At 34.0% G+C, this 19119-nt stretch overlaps 1 protein-coding gene across 1 annotated transcript in view; it reads left to right on the forward strand.

The window, feature by feature from the left end:
* Positions 1–17831: 17831 nt before the first annotated feature.
* The window catches only part of LOC143075708 (cyanophycinase-like), a 32014-nt gene continuing 30726 nt past the window's right edge, over positions 17832–19119 (forward strand). The window contains exon 1 of the mRNA XM_076251261.1: positions 17832–17911. The gene's annotated coding sequence lies outside the window, so the exon portion shown is untranslated. The remainder of the gene's footprint in view (positions 17912–19119) is intronic.

Consider the following 19119-nt stretch of genomic DNA (forward strand, 5'->3'; position numbering starts at 1 on the left):
TTGGCTTTAACATCGACATACAAATGTATATCAGAGCGCATGCTGAATGGATTTTAATGAACTTATTTTTGCTGTCCTTCTAGAAACATTTTTATTCAACTGATTGAGATTTAAAAAAAAATAACCTAGGAAGATTTGGAAGGGGAATTTCTTCTTTATTTCTGTATTCTTTAATTTTTTATGCTTTTTTTCTCTGTTCGATTTTTCCTCGCTCTATTTTTCACTATTCTTTATATGTTTGCAGTTGTTTTTCTCTATTCGTCTATTTCTACCCTTTCTTTAAAATTTTTCATTATTTTGCATATTATTTTCTTTTCTATCAACCCCATCATTACTTCATTGAGGACTAAAAGGCTATTTGTACACAGTCTATTGATCACTGTAGGTAAATAAACTCATCAAAGATACCAGGATTGAAATTATGTATTTACGCCAGACAAAAGACAAAAGACTCATCAGTGACGCTCGAATATAAAAAAATTAAATGACCAAATAAAGAACTAAGTTGAAGAGCATAGGACAAACAATTCCTAAAAATTGTGCTACTTGCAGCTGCGGTAATCTAAAACTACTTATTCTCCTCGGCCATTATATTTAGTTTGGAAGTAATACATGTTATTTATATCAAACACTTCCAGGAAACACAAATAATTTGGTTTTTAACACAAAAATAAAGTTATAGTAAAATTTAAATTAATTAATTGACAGCCACTTTGAATACTGTATTCTTTTCTGTATTCAAACAAATTTGTAAAACGAGGTCTTCTTTGTAAAATGCTAGTCTTGTATGATTTTTAATTTTAGTTTCTTGTGTATATTTCGGAGTTTAGTGTGACGTCCATTACCACTGAACTTGTATACATTTTTGATTAGGGGCCAGCTGAAGGACGCCTCCGGGTGCAGAAGTTTCTCGCTGCATTGAAGACCCATTTGTGGCCTTCGGCTGTTGTCTGCTCTTTGGTCGGGTTGTTGTCTCTTTGGCACACTGATTCCCCGTTGCCATTGGCCTTCGGCTGTTGTCTGCTATTTGGTCGGGTTGTGTCTCTTTGGCACATTCCCCATTGCCATTCTCAATTTTATATTTGCTACAGGAACCATAAAATTGAGAATGGAAATAAGTAATGTGTCAAAGAGACAACAACCCAACCAAATAGTAGACAACAGCAGAAGGCCACCAATGGGCCTTCAATACAGTGAGTAAATCTCGCACCCGGAGAGATCAAGATGTATACGTAGTTAAGGCACTTTTCATCTACAGACCTACGGGTTATTTAATTGTTCGAACCATCAAATAAAATTACATCGACTCATCATGCCATTGGCCATTGTTGTGTGTTTTAAGTTTTAACAAATCATAACTTTTAGGTGTACGTTTTTGAAAATATTACCCAGAATGTTTCAGATTCTGAAATGGCAAATTGTAATTTTGTCTTTAATGTTTGCATATTTGAAGTACACAGTTTTGTGACACAGGCTCACAAAATAAGCAAAACACATTATCATATAAGACATTATATATCTACTTTTAATATTTACTGCTCAAATTGGTATTCCATATATATTTCACATGCAAATGAAGGTGTTCCATATAATTACAATATACCGATTTCATTTTGATTGGTAGAACAGAAGAGTGAACTTTTCTCAACAACTTAACCGGGTAACCACAAATTTCAGATACAAAAGTTTGTGAATTTAGGAGTTCAGGTATGTTTTAATCATTCTTATTAACCATGCTTGCTAGGGAAAACTTGGAGTTGTCACAAAAGTTCAAGATACGGAAAAAATCATTTACATTTAGAGTACTGAACTGTTGCCCTTTATTCTCTATTATGGAAACCCTATTCATACCCTCACATAAAAATGGTCAACTACTATCTGAAACTTCTTTTTATGTATACAATAAATAGAATATGTATTACGTGTTCTTAATATTTGCGATTTCGAAAACATAAGCATTTGCACGAAAAACACGAACAATGTGTATGAATGGTGTTTTGATTTTTATTGATATTTGCTCTTTTGGAAGATATTTGAACATTTTTTAAGTATATACACGTGCTAAAGAGGTGCATAGCGTTTCCGGCTTACTCCTCCTGACTCATAGACCTATGTGCTCATGCTACAATGCTCAACTTTGTGTATTATACTTTGTATATGCGGGGCCAACTCAGACACTATAATATCCCAAAGAAAGTCCTACATTGACTTTGTTATAATACAAGCACTTCAGAGTGGAGTGTGGGGGCATCAATTTGCCTAGTTTATCTTGTGCAGCTAGCATTTAGATACACTTTACATGTTCTAGGGGTTTAGATTTTTAAAATTTAACCATTTGTTTGGTAAACATTTACAGGAGCTTGTTCTTAATCATGAAATACGGCATGTACACTGCCGACACTCGGCTAACCGCGTAATCTATATTGAGTATGCGGCTATATCGGCGGTTGGTCTGTTAATCGGGTTAGCTAAAGTCTTAATCATGTGTTATCGAGAAAATCATTGCAAGTTCAGTATGTTTCATTGTATAAATTTTTAAAAATATTTTTATCATAAAAAATATTCATGTCTGACAAAACAATTCAATGTACTGAATCCAGTGGTGTAATAATTTTTTTTCTAGCTTCGATAAACGTTCTATAAAATGAAAAGGCGGGTTACTCATCAATAAATTTATACACATTTTACACACACAAAATGTGCACAAAATGGCTCATTGTTCGAATTTACTTGCATGCAATATTTAGAACATCGAAAAAAGACAGGCATTATGTTTGTTAACCATAATAATATCATTGTGTGAAAAATATTCACGAAAATCTGTATTTTGGTGACATTAATCAATTTTTATTGAAAACCTGGTCTGTTAATGGGTCGGATGTATAAAACTCGGTCTGTTAATTGGTCTGTTAAGAGTTATGAATGGCAATAAAAGTATAATTTTATTGCTACTATATATATATGAGGTGTTGTCGGATCATGGATATGTTCAAAACGAGAGGCTAAAATATACAGAAACAACACATGAACAATGAAACATAAAATATACAGAAATAACACATGAACAATGAAACATAAAATATACGGAAACAACACATGAACAATGAACAATTAAGACAATAGAAATTGAAAAGTAATATTAATTTCATCAAAGAATGGTCGCATTTATCTTGTGGATTCTGTTCAAAAGTTATCTACATTGGTAACAAGTATATAAATCAGAGATAAACGTCGTAATGTAACTAAACATCAGTAAGTAAAATATATTGGGATGCTAGAATATAAAGAAAAGAGAAAGAATAATGAGTAAGATAAATAAAATGTAGAGAAAAGTGGCATAACGATTTAAAGAATACAGAAATAAACAACACCCCCACGAGAGATGTATGAAGACGCAGAATATATAAATATAGATAAGGACAGTAGAGAGTGGTGCATTGCTACAAAAGAGAGAAATAATTAAACTGTCAATTGTTCTTGAACAATTGAGAGGTCTTTCCTTTTGTAATGTAAAATGCATGTTCCAACAGACGTAGAATGTATCGAAAAGGTCGGGTCAACCTTAAAAAGCTCGAAAACACACTAAAAATCCTTTATATAAGGTTAAAAACACTAATTTCGCTATCTGGGACATGACCTTGACCTTTGACCTTTTGACCTTTGTCAAGGTCATTAGTTCCCAATGCCATTACTGAAGACCCCAAGGGTCTAGGACCTTTGGTTAAATAGTAAAAGCTGATTTTGTCTTTTCAGAAACCTAAAACAGGGGTTATGCCCCTTAAAGAAAGGTCAAATCTCTTTGGTCAAAATGTAACAAAGTTGCGCCGTAATGACCCAAACATTTTCCACTATTTAAAACTTCTGTAAGTATAATGGTTTCTGAGATTATCCCATAACAAGGTGTTAGGTCAAAGGTCAAGGTCAACATACAAATTTGACCTTGAGGTATTTTTTAAAGATACATGAATTGATGATGATTGGTGAAGATCCTAGGTGTCTAAGACTTACGGTTTCTGAGTTTTGGTGGCCAACCGACACCGGTTAATTTTCATAGGGGCATAACCCTACCAATGAGTCGTTGAATCTTTTCGATCCAAATGTAACGAAGAACCGGGGTCTGGTCCTGAACAAATTTCACCCTTCATTATTTTTCTACCTATTACGGTTACGGTGTTGGAACGATAACAAGGTTTTGGGGTTTCGGAGGGATTACTCCGAACCGACAAAATATTTCGACTCACAGGGTGAGTTCCGGATAGGTATTTATGACACCGATACAAAGTGTGAACATGAAAGCGACATGGTTTACGGTTACGGAGGGAAATTTTGTCAAAGTTTGGCGGAACAAGAAGAATAATAATCAGAAGAAATACAGTAAGGTCTTTCCCTTTAGTAAAAGGAAAGACCTTAATAATAATTATTAAGAATACAGACATGAAACACCCCTGGGTGTTGAAACAGTAACGGATTGCGATGTACTCAAATTGGAGACAAATGCCTCTGCACTTATGTAGAAAGGAACTAAACGGAATAAAATGAATTAAATAAAGGCAACAGTAGTATACCGCTGTTCAAAACTCATAAATCTATGGACAATGGACAAAAACAAAATCGGGGTAACAAACTAAAACTGAGGGAAACGCATTAGATATTAGAGGAGAACAACGACACAACATTAAAATGTAATACACACAGCAGCGGACTAAGCATAAAACAAAATCCGATGAGAATAACCAATATAACATCAAAACCAAATACATGAATTTGGGATAGAAAAGTACCGTGACACGTGTTATAGTAATGTGAATTCACACTCAAATATAGGAGAAAACAAACGACACAACGGAAACACAACGTAAAAATGCTACACACACAGAAACGAACTATGATATAACAATGACCCTTTTCCTGACTTGGTACAGGACATTTTTAAAGAAAAAAATGGTGGGTTGAACTTGGTTTTGTGGCATGCCGAACCTCGCACTTTGATGGCATTGTTAAATATAACATTAAAATGGCAACATAATAATACAGGACTACAATACAAATAAATTAGGCAAAGAAACACATGAATAATAGATAACAAAAGGCATCAGGTTTAAAATTCATTACGTCAAAAACGCGCCTCGTCCAAACAAGAATTAGCAGTGATGCCAAGATATAAAGGTTGGAAAGTCAAAAAAAAGGGTGGGGTACAAAGTTGTACAGCTCTGAGGATCAAAAGTTGAAAAAGGTTGTGCCAAATACGGCTAGGGTTTTCTGCTTGTGATAAGAACATCCTTATTATATAGAACAATTTATGCTATTGCAAACAGTAAATTTTATCAAATGAATATAAACGATTTACATGATAAAACTGACGTCTTAACTAATTACAGAAAACAAAACACGAATACATAATACATTGAAGACCAACATAGAAAATAGACATTGAAGACCAACACAGAAAATAGACACTGAAGACCAACACAGAAAATAGACAAACTTAAGATAACCAAATGTAGCTACATTCGCTTCTTTCCATTTACTTCTTTAGAATGATTTGTAAACAACATATGATCAAGTAATAGAAGAAAAGATACAATTGGATGATGCTGACGAATTAGGGTTTAACGTCCAGTGACAAATATCATTTGCATATGAGAACGACAACACGTTATATGTATATATTGAACAATTGCTCCAACTTATTGTGTACTTTACATATATTCGTATATTGTATTGTTATACCACTGTCCCAGGTTAGGGGGAGGGTTGGGATCCCGCTAACATGTTTAACCTCAAACACATTATTTATATATGTGCCTGTCCCAAGTCAGGAGCCGGTAATTCAGTGGTTGTCGTTTGTTTATGTGTTACATATTTGTTTTTCGTTCAGTTTTTTTTTTATATAAATAAGGCCGTTAGTTTTCTCGTTTGAATTGTTTTACATTGTCATATCGGGACCTTTTATAGCTGACTATGCGGTATGGGGTTTGCTCATTGTTGAAGGCCGTACGGTGACCTATAGTTGTTAATGTCTGTGTCATTTTGGTCTCTTGTGGACAATTGTCTCATGGGCAATCATACCACATATTTTTTATATGTATATCTATTTTTCTTTTTTCTTTTTCGGTTGCTTGTTTGTTACCTATTTCAACCACAATTGCATTAAAATGCATTAGTATTTTAAAAAAAAAATCACATATTATAGATTTTTTATCTACATATTCTTTAAAAACTTAAATAGTTCTTATTAATCTTTTTTTAAGGTCTTTCCTTTATCTATAAGGAAAGACCTTACTGTATTTCTTCTGATTATTATTCTTCTTGTTCCGCCAAACTTTGACAAAATTTCCCTCCGTAACCGTAAACCAAGTCGCTTTCATGTTCAAACTTTGTATTGGTTTCATGAATACCTATCCGGAACTCACCCTGTGAGTCGAAATATTTTGTCGGTTCGGAGTAATCCCTCCGAAACCAAAAAACCTTGTTATCGTTCCAACACCGTAACCGTAATAGGTAGAAAAAAAACGAAGGGTGAAATTTGTTCAGGACCAGACCCCGGTTCTTCGTTACATTTGGATCGAAAAGATTCAACGACTCATTGGTAGGGTTATGCCCCTATCAAAATTAACCGGTGTCGGTTGGCCACCAAAACTCAGAAACCGTAAGTCTTAGACACCTAGGATCTTCACCAATCATCATCAATTCATGTATCTTTAAAAAATACCTCAAGGTCAAATTTGTATGTTGACCTTGACCTTTGACCTAACACCTTGTTATGGGATAATCTCAGAAACCATTATAATTACAGAAGTTTTAAATAGTGGAAAATGTTTGGGTCATTATGGCGCAACTTTGTTACATTTTGACCAAAGAGATTTGACCTTTCTATAAGGGGCATAACCCCTGTTTTAGGTTTCTGAAAAGACAAAATCAGCTTTTACTATATAACCAAAGGTCCTAGACCCTTGGGGTCTTCAGTAATGGCATTGGGGACTAATGACCTTGACAAAGGTCAAAAGGTCAAAGGTCAAGGTCATGTCCAAAATAGCGAATTTAGTGTTTTTAACCTTATATAAAGGATTTTTAATGTGTTTTCGAGCTTTTTAAGGTTGACCTTGACCTCTTCAATACATTCTACGTCTGTTGGAACATGTATTTTACATTACAAAAGGAAAGACCTCTCAATTGTTCAAGAACAATTGACAGTTTAATTTTTTATCATTATTTGTATTGTATTGTGAAAATTATTGATGTTGTAATGTTTATGCCCTTTGGAGCCCATAACAGGAAATAAAAAAATATCTTCTGTACCCAGTGCTGTATCAGAAAGACACCTTCAGTCGGATTTTAGAATGTGCTACTTTAATTTGAACAGACACAAGTATTAAGGCTGATTGAAAACGTTAATAATAAATGCATGCATATTCTAGCGGCCAATCTATATCACGCTATACTGAAGTGACAAACCCTTCAATAAAATGCAAAAAAAGTCAAAATAAAAATGCTCTTACTAGAAGGATACTGTTGCACCGTATTGTCATTTTATTGACTCAAGAACATCTCATTCTTAACCTTTTCAATGGGAAAATATAAAGGTAGCAAAACTATTGCCGTGGCTAAATATCTCTTAACTGACACAATTTCAATTGTCCAACCCATTAACAGACTATTCCCATAATTTTCACTAAAATGTGGTATTATTCACGTTATATTACATTTATGAAATATTTACTAATTTCAATCTATTTTTTAGAACCTAAGTACTTGTTTGTGTCTTTTAAATGATATCTAAAATTGTTTGTTTCGCCTTTTATTAAAAAAATTGCTGTGTGTATAAGCATAAATACTGCATACCCGCGCGACGCCTTTTAGTTTTGCTGAAAACTGCGCAGACTTTGAATTGTTTTTACAGGTGGAAAATGTTCTATGATAGATATCATTTTGTCAGACACTTTTCTTTTTTTCATTTGGTTCTTATAATATGCCAAAAATCTGTATATTTAACAGAGTTTGACATTAAATTGTGCGTTTTACTCTTAACAGACGTATAACCAACCCGATTAACAGACCAACCGCCCATATAGCCGCATACTCAATATAGATTAACCGACCAATCTCTCGGTTAGCCGAGTGTCGGCCGTAATGTAATAGTCAAAGTTATGACTGAGTGCGGAAATATGAAGATAGATAAATAAAATAACTACTTGTATTTCCCCCATTTTAAGTATTTTATTCATTTTCACCTGTTTTTAGGGAGGTCAACAATACATTGTAACACTGTCAGCAGCAGTCCCATGCGAGACACAGGGTTCCGAAGAACCCTTGATGACAGTTTTTGTCGAGCCTGCGACATTTTTGTCGCGCATGAGAGACATATAACGATACTTGATTCCGTCGCCGGCGTCAGCGGTGTCAACATTTAGATTAAGTCAGTGCTTTGAGTTTTTGTCGAGCCTACGACTTCTGTCGCAGAAAGCTCGACATAGGGGTGATCCGGCGGTGGTGTCAGACCGAAAAAGCAAAATTATCGAACAAAAAGCAAAACGGACAAAAAGCAACGGACAAAAAGCAAAATTATCGGAAAAAAAGCAAAAGCGGACAAAAAGCACCGTATTATGCGTTTAAAAGTTTTATATTTTAGAAGGGTGAAGACCTGGATGCATCATACTATTATATAGATGCATCATGTTATTAAGTTTTCGTCTGTCATATGTCCATTTTCCATTACCTCATTTTCATGGTCGGTGACTACTCTCTTATCATGAGTAATTGGATAACTATTTATTATGTGTGTATCTTGCAAAGTCCTCGTGCCTGTCAGACAGTTTTCTTCTGACCTCGACCTCATTTCGTGAATCTGTGAACAAGGTTAGATTTTCGTGGTCAAGTCCATATATCAGATAATATAAGGTCTACTATTTTTGGTGCATGGAATGATTGTAAGTTGTACATATCCAACTGGCAGGTGTCATATGACATCATTTTCATGGTTCAGTAGTTATAGTTATTTTTTGTGTTTTTAGTTTGTTTTTCTTAAACTATAAACAATAAATTATTTTATTTGGTGTATGGAAATAATTGTAAGGTTTTCATGTCCAAATGGCAAGGCGTCATCTGACCTCGACCTCATTTTCATGATCCAGTGGTAAAAGATACGTTTTTATCGTGCCTGCGACTTTTGTCGCAGAAAGCTCAACATATGGATAGTGATCCGGCGGCGGCGGTTATGGCGGCGGCAGCGTTAGCTAACTTCTTAAAAGCTTTATATTTTAGGAGGTGGAAAACCTGGACACTTCATACTTTGTATATGGATGCCTCATGTTTCGAAGTTTCCATCAGTCACATGTCCAATGTCCTTGATCTCATTTTCATGGTTCAGTGAATACTTGAAAACAAGTTACGATTCTTTGTAATGTTAAATTCTCTCTTAATATAAGTAAATGCTACGAAGTTTTCGTCGGTCACATGACAAATGCCTTGATCCCATTTTCATGGTTGAGTGAAAAAAGGCCAACTATAATTGTTGTATGGAAGTATTGTACGCTGAACATATCTGCTTGGCATGTTTCAACTGACCTTGACCCAATTTTCATGGTGCATTGGTCAATGTTTAGTTTTTGTCGAGCCTACGACTTTTGTCGCAGAAAGCTCGACATAGGGATAGTGATCCGGCGGCTATGGCGGCGGCGTTAGCTAACTTCTTAAAAGCTTTATATTTTAGAAGGTGGAAGACCTGGATGCTTCATATTTTGTATATGGATGCCTCATGTTACGAAGTTTTTCAGTCAAATGTCCAATGTCCTTGACCTCATTTTCATAGTTCAGTTAATACTTAAGATTCTTTGTAATGTTAAATTCTCTCTTATTATAAGTACTAGGATAACTATATTTGATGTGTGCGTACCTTGCAAGGTCCTCATGCCCATCAGACAGTTTTCACTTGACCTCGACCTCATTTCATGGATAAGTGAACAAGGTTAAGTTTTGGTGGTCAAGTCCATATCTCAGATACTATAAGCAATAAGTCTACTATATTTGGTGTATGGAATGATTGTAAGGTGTACATGTCTAGCTGACAGTTGTCATCTGACCTTGACCTCATTTTCATGGTTCAGTGGTTATAGTTAAGTTTTTGTGTTTTGGCCTATTTTTTTATACTGCACGCCATAGGTCTACAATATTTGGTGTATTGAATGATTGTAAGGTGTGCATGTTTGCCTGGCATGGTTTATCTGATCTTGACATCTTTTCATGGTTGATTGGTCAATGTTTTGTTTTCTTAGAAAATATAACCAATAGTATCTTTAGTGTATTGAATAAGGTAAGGTGTAAATGTATTTCTCGTTTGATTTATATGACCTTGACCTCATTTTCTTGGATCATGTTAAGTGTATGTGATAGTTGTTGTAAAGCTTTATATTTAGGACTATCAACACAATACCAATGGTTAGTAAAGAAGGCGAGACATTTAAACTATAAGCAGTAGGTCAACTTATATTTGGTGTATTGAATGATTGTAGGTTGGATATGTCTATCTGTCATATATCATCTGACCTTGACCTGATTTTCATGGTTTATTGGTCAATGTTAAATTTTCATGGTTATGTTTGTTTCTTAGACACTATAAGCAATAGGTCAACTATCTGTATGGAATGGTTGTAAGGTGTACATGCATTTCCGGTTTGGTTTATCTGACCTGTGCATCATTTTCTTGGATCATGTTAAGTTAATGTGATATTTGTAGTAAAGCTTTATATTTTGGACTATTAACATAAAATCAATGGTCAGTGAAGCAGGCGAGACATTGCAGCGTGTGCACTCCTGTTTTAGACAGCAATAACGTCGCCAAACCTTCATGGAATTTTACCAAATTAAGACAGAAGCTTGTTTCTGACCAAATTACAGTATCCAGAGCAACATTTTTCTAAGTATGTTTTTTTCTTCTTCAATTTTTCGTATTTTAATGAAAAATTAATTGATAAAAATAAGAAGATGTGGTATAATTGTCAATGAGATAACTATGTAGACAGCTCTCTCACAAGCAAAAAATCATAACTGTAAACTATACAGTCACATGGAAAAAAGTATTGCAACACCTTGATTTTTTAAAACTTGAAAAATCAGCCTCTTTTTTTGGATGAAATATAATAAGATATGTGTATAATATTATTGAAACATAGTTTATGGTAACATTGGCATTGAAACGAACAAAATATGTTTGAAAAAAAAATGATTTATATAACCACAATTTTAATTACAAAATGAAGTGTTTTTTGTACAAAAAAATGCATTTTACAACTTTTACTGTAGTCGAACTTTACAATGTCAGACATTTCAAAATTAATCTTCAGATGACTGTTCACATCATGGTTGATCGTTATACGCCAAAGAATTAGTACTTTGTGCGTAGCCTCCATTGAAACGGATAACCGCAACTAAACGTCTTCTGATTCCTGCCATAAATCGACTAATTTGTTGCTAAGGTAGCAGTAACCATTTCTGATGAAGGGCATTGTTTATTTCATGATGTGTTTGAACTTGGGTGTCCTTTCGCGCACTTTCCGCCCAATAGTGTCCCAAATATGCTCGATATGGTTCAAATCCGGGCTACGATCGGGCCAAGGAAGATAAACCGAATTCCATTTGAACATTGGATCTTCCTCCACGATGCTAATTTCAAACTTTGGCGAGCTCTGCACTACATTGGATACGGAAAATTGTGTGTCTGTTCGTTAGCAAAGGTCTCCGAAATGGTCTTATCGCACGATAACCAGTAGCGATGAGTTGATCTCGAACAGTTTTTGTTATAAGGCTCCTCCTGTATGGCCACCACTCTCTTTTTAGGACTGTCTTGTATGTAATGGGTTTCCTTCTGACCAACCTTCATTATGCTTGATTTTCCCTAGCAAATGGTATAGGGGGTCTATATTATCTCGGAAGGTCTTTAACAGCGTTTATTGCTTGATTTTTATTCTCAAAACGACTTATAGTGGAATGGTGATGACCAACAATACGTGCAGTTGTTACAGCGACACCCCTGCTTCTCTTATGCTGATAATCTGCCATCTTGCTGCAGTTAAGAGTTGTCAAGGACCCATTACAAGGTGTCAATCACATAACTTTAAAAACTTGGTTATTTAAAGTGTTGAAAACAATGAGGATAAAAACATCTGTTTTGCTGTTTACGGGTACAGTAGCTGCATGTGCAGATAAAAACTTATCGAGTCGATATTTATTGATTAAACTCAGGTGATACTTAAATAATGTTTAACTAGTTCTATTTTACCAAACTATATCACAAAAAAATAAAGAGTGTTTTTTTAATTTCAATTTCAATTTGGTATTGCAATACTTTTTTTCATGTGTATATAAGGACATACCTACATTATAGGCACAGGGACACATTGTACTGTATCATCACAGCCATACAGATGGGTTGTTTTCTAGAAGTTGGTAACATATGAGGCAATGAAAGATTATTATTATATAAATTGAACACCTACTGTAAACACTGATATATGAAGCTATACAGATTCTTTTGGAGTTAAAACTTAGATACAGTTTTCGACATCCATTACTTTGATAAACCATCATCGAATTTTACGAGACGTAATGTCGACATTTCTTTTGCAGCTAGCATTTAAATACATTCTACATATTTTAGGTATAAAGTTTTTTTCAACGTCAGTAAACGTTTACAGAAGCTTATTCTTAGTCATGGACATTACTATCATGTAGAGTATCTAGTGTCCCGAATTGAATTTTGAAAAAAAAGGACATATTTTTCTGTTTTTTTTGTGGGTGTCAACCATACACCGTTACACTGACAGCAGCAGTCGCATGCGAGATACAGGCTCCGAAGAATATTTGCGACTATTTTTGTCGAGCCTGTGGCATTTAAGTCGAGAAAGCGAAATATAACTTTCCTAGATTCCGTCGTCGTCGACGGAGGCGTCATCATTTAGGTTTTGTCTGTGGTTAAATTTAAAAAAAAACAACATAAATAACTTTGTCAAACCTTCATAACATTTTATCAACTTTGACAGAAGCTTTCTTATGATTAAGAGATATTGTCTGAAGCAAACTTTGAAAATATATTTTTCTGATAGATGATTTTTGTGTGTGTAGTAAACATATACAGTCTGGGATTGAAACGTTTGATTCCGTCATACGTTACCAACATATATGAAAATAACCCATCTGTAATTTTAATATTTTTCTGATAGATGAACTTTTACTTTTTTAGTAAACATAAACAGTCTGTGATTCGAACTTTTTTTGACATGACAAATTTGCAAACCTTCATTGCTTGCTATGAAAGTTGAACGGAGGCTAATCTTCAAGTGCACGAAATGGCATTTACAGTTTTTTAATATTTTTTTTGTATTTTACTGATAAATGGACTCGCGCTTTAAGTAAAAATTTTGCCTTTACATTGACAGCAGCAATCGCAGGCGAGACACAGAAAGTTTGTTGTACAAATCATTATTGCTAAAATAAGGTTTTTATCATTTTTTTATCTGCTTTTATAAAACGTATTTGGTAATTTTGTGTTGCTACCGGCTATCCCAGTTGTCCTAGCAGTATACCCCGCCTCACCGGTTGGACCTATTATAACTTATTTGTATTGGATGTTTTCTATATAAAAATGAATATCAGGAGTTGTTTTTTACGTGTATTTTGATACAATTATAATTATTATTTTATTATTGTTTATAGAATGAATTCGCCTTGTTGTGATGGATGTTTTCGAATTGATAAAAGCGCAATTTCTATTAGATTTTGTATGGACTGCGAAGAATCTCTCTGCCATGAGTGTGTTACTGCGCATAAAACTATAAAAGTTTTGACATCACATCAGTTGGTTAGTTTAAATGAATTATCGACAGGGAAGGTGAAATACTTGGCAGCTAAACAGTATTGTAATACACATTCCGAATATACCCTTGATTTCTTCTGCTCTTACCATGATGCAATGTGTTGCCATAGTTGCATTCCAGTCAACCATCGTGCTTGTGATAAGATCCTTCCTCTAAAGGAAGCCTCAAAAGATGTGAAAATGTCTGCACTGATAGCGGATATATTCGAGGGTTTAAAACATGTTGGTAAAACAGCTATTGACACAATACAAAATAGAGAAGAAAATATCCAGAGAATTAACGACCAAGCCAGTTCAATAACTGGATCAATTTCCGTATTTAAGGAGACCATCCTAAATAAAGTAAACGAAATGAAAAAATCGGCGATAAATAGCTTATCTAATCTTAAAAACAAAACTATTTCAAAGATGTCGGATGAAAAAGATAAGGCAACTATAATTAAGTCGGCAATTGATGAATACAACAACCAATTACAATTTATGATAAAGAATGGTTCGGATAATCAGACTTTTGTTTTCGTTCAAGAGTTGAGGTTCAAGCTATTGAATCAGGATCAAACTTTGGACGAAGTCATATCCAAACTGGATGAATCAAGTCTACACTTTACAGAAACAAAAATCCTTGGTGAAAAAGAACTTGCTTCATTCAAAGTGTCGTCTGGTCCTTGTAATGTTAAACATACACAAATAAAACAATTTGGAGCACAAATAAAGTCACCGATTACAAGGACTCCAAAAAAGTTTACACGTAAAAGGAAATTAGAAATTGAAAAGAACGAATCTCGCAAGGATGGAATAATGATTACGGGTGTTGTAGCAGATGAAAACGATTTATATGCTTGTTTCCATAATAGCAAAAAGATCTGTAGATTTAGCTCTGCTGATAAATGTACGGGTAGTATTGGTTTAGGAGAGAAACCATGGGATATTGCAATCCATTCCAAATCAGGTAAAATAGTCGCAACACTTCGCAGTGGCTCATTACAAATACTGGAAAACATGGAAGCGACAACAAAGTTTGATATACTCAGTGATAAACTTTACGGTGTTGCGTGGATTAATGATGATTTAGTCGTCGGAGGAAAAGCTGAGATATATTTCCTTGATTCAAATATGGAACACGCTAAAACCTTACAAATAGGCGCAAATGTAATATACTACATACACGCAAAAGATGAAAAAGTTTATCTCTCAGATTATGAATCATATAAGGTGTACTGTATTGATAAAGAAGGTAATAGTATCTTCACGTACAGTTCACCGACATTAAACAAGCCTGATGGAATTGCAACGGACGGGAACGGAAATGTATACGTTGTGGGGCGCAAGTCAAACAATGTGCATCGCTTGTCACCTCAAGGAACTGAATGCGAAATAGTTTTATCAGCCGAAGATGGTATTAAAGATCCTATAGCTATATGTTTTAGTCCGGATTACAAGAGTCTGTATTTATCCAACGAATCTAGAAAGTCAATTTGGATCTTTGACTGTGACTATTAAACATTACAAGAACTTATAAAAGGCTATCTTGCCATGTGCAATTGCTATAAAAAATCAATTGTGTATAGCCCAATCGCTTTCCATGTTACATTCCTAAATCTTCTAAATAAAGTTGCATTCATGTAAAAATTAAACATGTGCATTATATTGGTTTGTTTAAAAAAAAACATACCTTTAATCATATTACAGCACACTGCATGGTTCTCGGAATTTAGTATAACAAAACAGGTACTTTGATCTGAGCAACAGGCAACTTATGCCCTATTTCAATTTCTTATATTTTTGTTACTATTAAATCGTTAAGCATTCATTTGATACCACAATTATCCACATATGTTACTTGCTTACAAAGTTACAGCTAAGTGGGTAACGACGAATGATCCGCTATATTATCTTGAACATTAAATAAAGGCAACAGTAGTATACCGCTGTTCAAAAGTCATAAATCGATTTAGAGACAAACAAATCCGGGTTACAAAACCGAGGGAAACATCAACTATAAGAGGAAAAGAACGAAATAACAGAACACAGAAGTGCAACAAAAAACAAACAACAATGCAACATACATAGGAACGAACTATAAGATAACAACTGCCATATTCCTGACTTGGTACAGAATATTTTAAGAGAAAAGGGTGGGTAAGACCTGGTTTTGTGGCTAGCCAAACCTCCGCGCTTTATGGCAATGTTAAATATACCTCTAAAATGACAACATTACATGACTGGAATATAGTACAAATACATGCAAAAAAAAAAATCAAAGACTGGTAAATACATACATAAATAAATAATTTACTTTGCGTAAAAATCAATCCTATACAGAGGGAGTTGCCTTTTATGACCACAACAGCTATTCAATTCTCCTGCATTATTAATACGTTTCACTGAATAATACAATTCAATTGATCAAAAGGAATTTGGTTCATATATTCCAAAGAATTTCGGTAAGAATTAGAACAGAGCACTCGTTTACTTCATTAAATTGTATTTACCTCGATGATAGTTTTTTTTTTAAATTATGATACAAATGCATGATTGAGTATTTTAATTTTTTTCTCGTCAAGTACAGTGCAGTCTTGAGTAAATGAGTATTAGTACTATAAAAAGTAAAAAAAACCAAAAATACCAATTTTCGAAGGAAATTCAAAACGGAAAGTCTCAAAATAGGGAAAATCAAAAGCTCAAACACATCAAACGAATGGATAGCAACTATCCTACTGCTGACTTCTTACTGTTATTTTATTATGTAGAAAAAAGGTGGATTAAACCAGGTTTTATAGCTAGCGTACTGTTGCTTACTGGTGTGACAAAAATGGTGCAAGAAAAATATTTACAGGTGCAAGTCAAAAACAGGCTGATAATGCGATTAAATGATATTATGCTGCAGTTATGTCCACCTGCTTAAAAGCATATAATGAGGTTTTATCCATCGAAGGTTGGGAAAGACTGGAGTGTTTTCATATTCGTATATTGTCTGGAAAGAAGGAATGCCTCGCAACCTGTATGTTGATGTTCTGGCTAATGATACAATAAATCGTGCTATGTGTCCTCTAGCTACTGATGATATATTATGCAGCTCTAGCGTTGGTATTACTACGAGGCAATGTTAAACTCTGTACATCATCACAGCTTTACAGCTTGTCTTCCTCCCTCTTGCCACTGTAGATTTTTTAGCACTCATGTTACACAGGTTGTTCATTTCAAACCAGACTGAATTTCTTGGATTTTTTTCTAGTTTTACGTATGTGAAAGTTGTTTAACGGGTCTCAAAACTGAGCATGCAAACTCCAGCAATGATCTAACTAGCGTTTTGTAGCATACAGCTTTAGTTTCTTGTGAACAGTGGTGCAGGTTTCTTTAGGTGAATGCCCTAGTTGAATTTGCCTTTTTAGCTATGCTTTCTATATGTGTGCAAAAGTTTTATGAATTTTTACACGTAGATACTTTGCTGTCCTGAATCCACTAATTTCAAATTATGTCCATGACTGTTATAACTTGTGGGATGTTGTTTTTATTTATTAGTTATGCGTTTAAGTGGGTACTTTCTGGGATTGAATTTAATTTGATATTGTTTCAATTTGAAGTTTCCTTTGACTTCAAGAAATGGTGATGATTGGATACATATAACATCAGGTTATTCAATTTCAATTAAGATCATCAGCTCAACATTTGCTACTTTATTAAAAATGCTGAAATATAAAAAAAAAAAAAACTAGCTGAAAGTCACACTATGTATACAACCTTATAATATTAGTTGTAATTTAGATATTTGCAAATTTGTAATCATAACTTCTAAAGTACTAATTGTATGCTACTCATTTTACTAAGCGACTGACCCAAAAACGGTCAGTTATAGTATTTACCAACCTTTCAAGTTTATATACCTAGATTGGCGTTCCATAAATATTTAACATTATAATTGTACGTACGGTGTTCCATACAACATTCGAATCAAAGGTAAACAAAGAGGTTAAACTGAAAGGAGAATTTTCATCAGGCCTTCAAACCTAGTTATTCACAATGTACAGTTAACATATTTTTCAGGTATGCTTTTATCAGACTTTTTAAAAAAAACTCTTTTCATACTTTGTAGAGCGATTTTCTCAAATAACTATTGTAAATGACCTCAATTTAGAAGTGACGTCTAGTGTAGCCTATGCTATACACAGTCATGCCAGAGACCTATAATATATATGTACTACATATCTCTGACCATGTTTAATATCTTCTATGTTTACTGTTAATAAGTCGGGTTTTCATATTCGTATTTTGTGATGATAATGATATAGGTCAATTTAGGACATATTGATTTTAATATATAAAAAGGACTATAATAATCGATTATTATAAATATGACGTAATGTGATGTCTCAGAGTTCTAGAATATGAATGCCTACAAAGCTCATTAAATTTTTTTATGATACATAACTACAAAAAACATGTAAATGCGAAACTATTAAAAAATAATTTGATATCAAATCACAGAGAACGACGTGTACAATCTAGTCCTATAACATATGACTTCGCATTCTTATTCAATTTTTAACGTTTTTATACTGATATTTTCATTTTTTATTTTTTTTGAAAGTGTACAATCCTACTTTAGATTTCTGTATGTTTCTTTAAATAGTATAAAGATAAGAATATAGATTTTATATTTCCATATTCTGACGTAAATCAAAATGTTCTAGAAAGTCAATGATATTCCACTGGGAGGACTGTGCATATATTACCGGAAGATCAACCTGATCCTAATTTTAGTGAATCTTTATCTGTGTAAATATAAAAACAATGTTGCATAAAGTTATTTTCATTTCCAAACTATTAATAGATTCTCATAAGCACATTTGACGCTCACTAGATTTAGCTTTTTTCAGAAGAAATGTATATGGAATCATTATATATATCCTCGCTTTAAAACATTGGGGTATACTGTTTGAACTCTGTCTGTCCGTCCATCCGTCAGTCCAACCGCCATTCAATCCATCCATCCGTCAGTCCAACCGCCAGTCCATCCTTCCATCCATCAGCCGTCCGTCCGTCCGTTCATCCGTCCCATGAATATTTGTAGTCGCATCTTTCGCAGGAACTACATCATAAGGATTTCTGAAAGAGGTAGGGACAATTTGTCGGCAATTTGTTTCATTCGATAAGATAGGTAAATCATGTTTTAAGGGCATATCCAACAGTTTATTTTTGACGGTGAGAATTTTTTCCCTGAAAGATATTTTATTCTACAATTGACAGAGCGG

This window comes from Mytilus galloprovincialis, chromosome 5 (assembly GCF_965363235.1).
Source record: "Mytilus galloprovincialis chromosome 5, xbMytGall1.hap1.1, whole genome shotgun sequence".
Taxonomy (NCBI): Eukaryota; Metazoa; Mollusca; class Bivalvia; order Mytilida; family Mytilidae; genus Mytilus; species Mytilus galloprovincialis.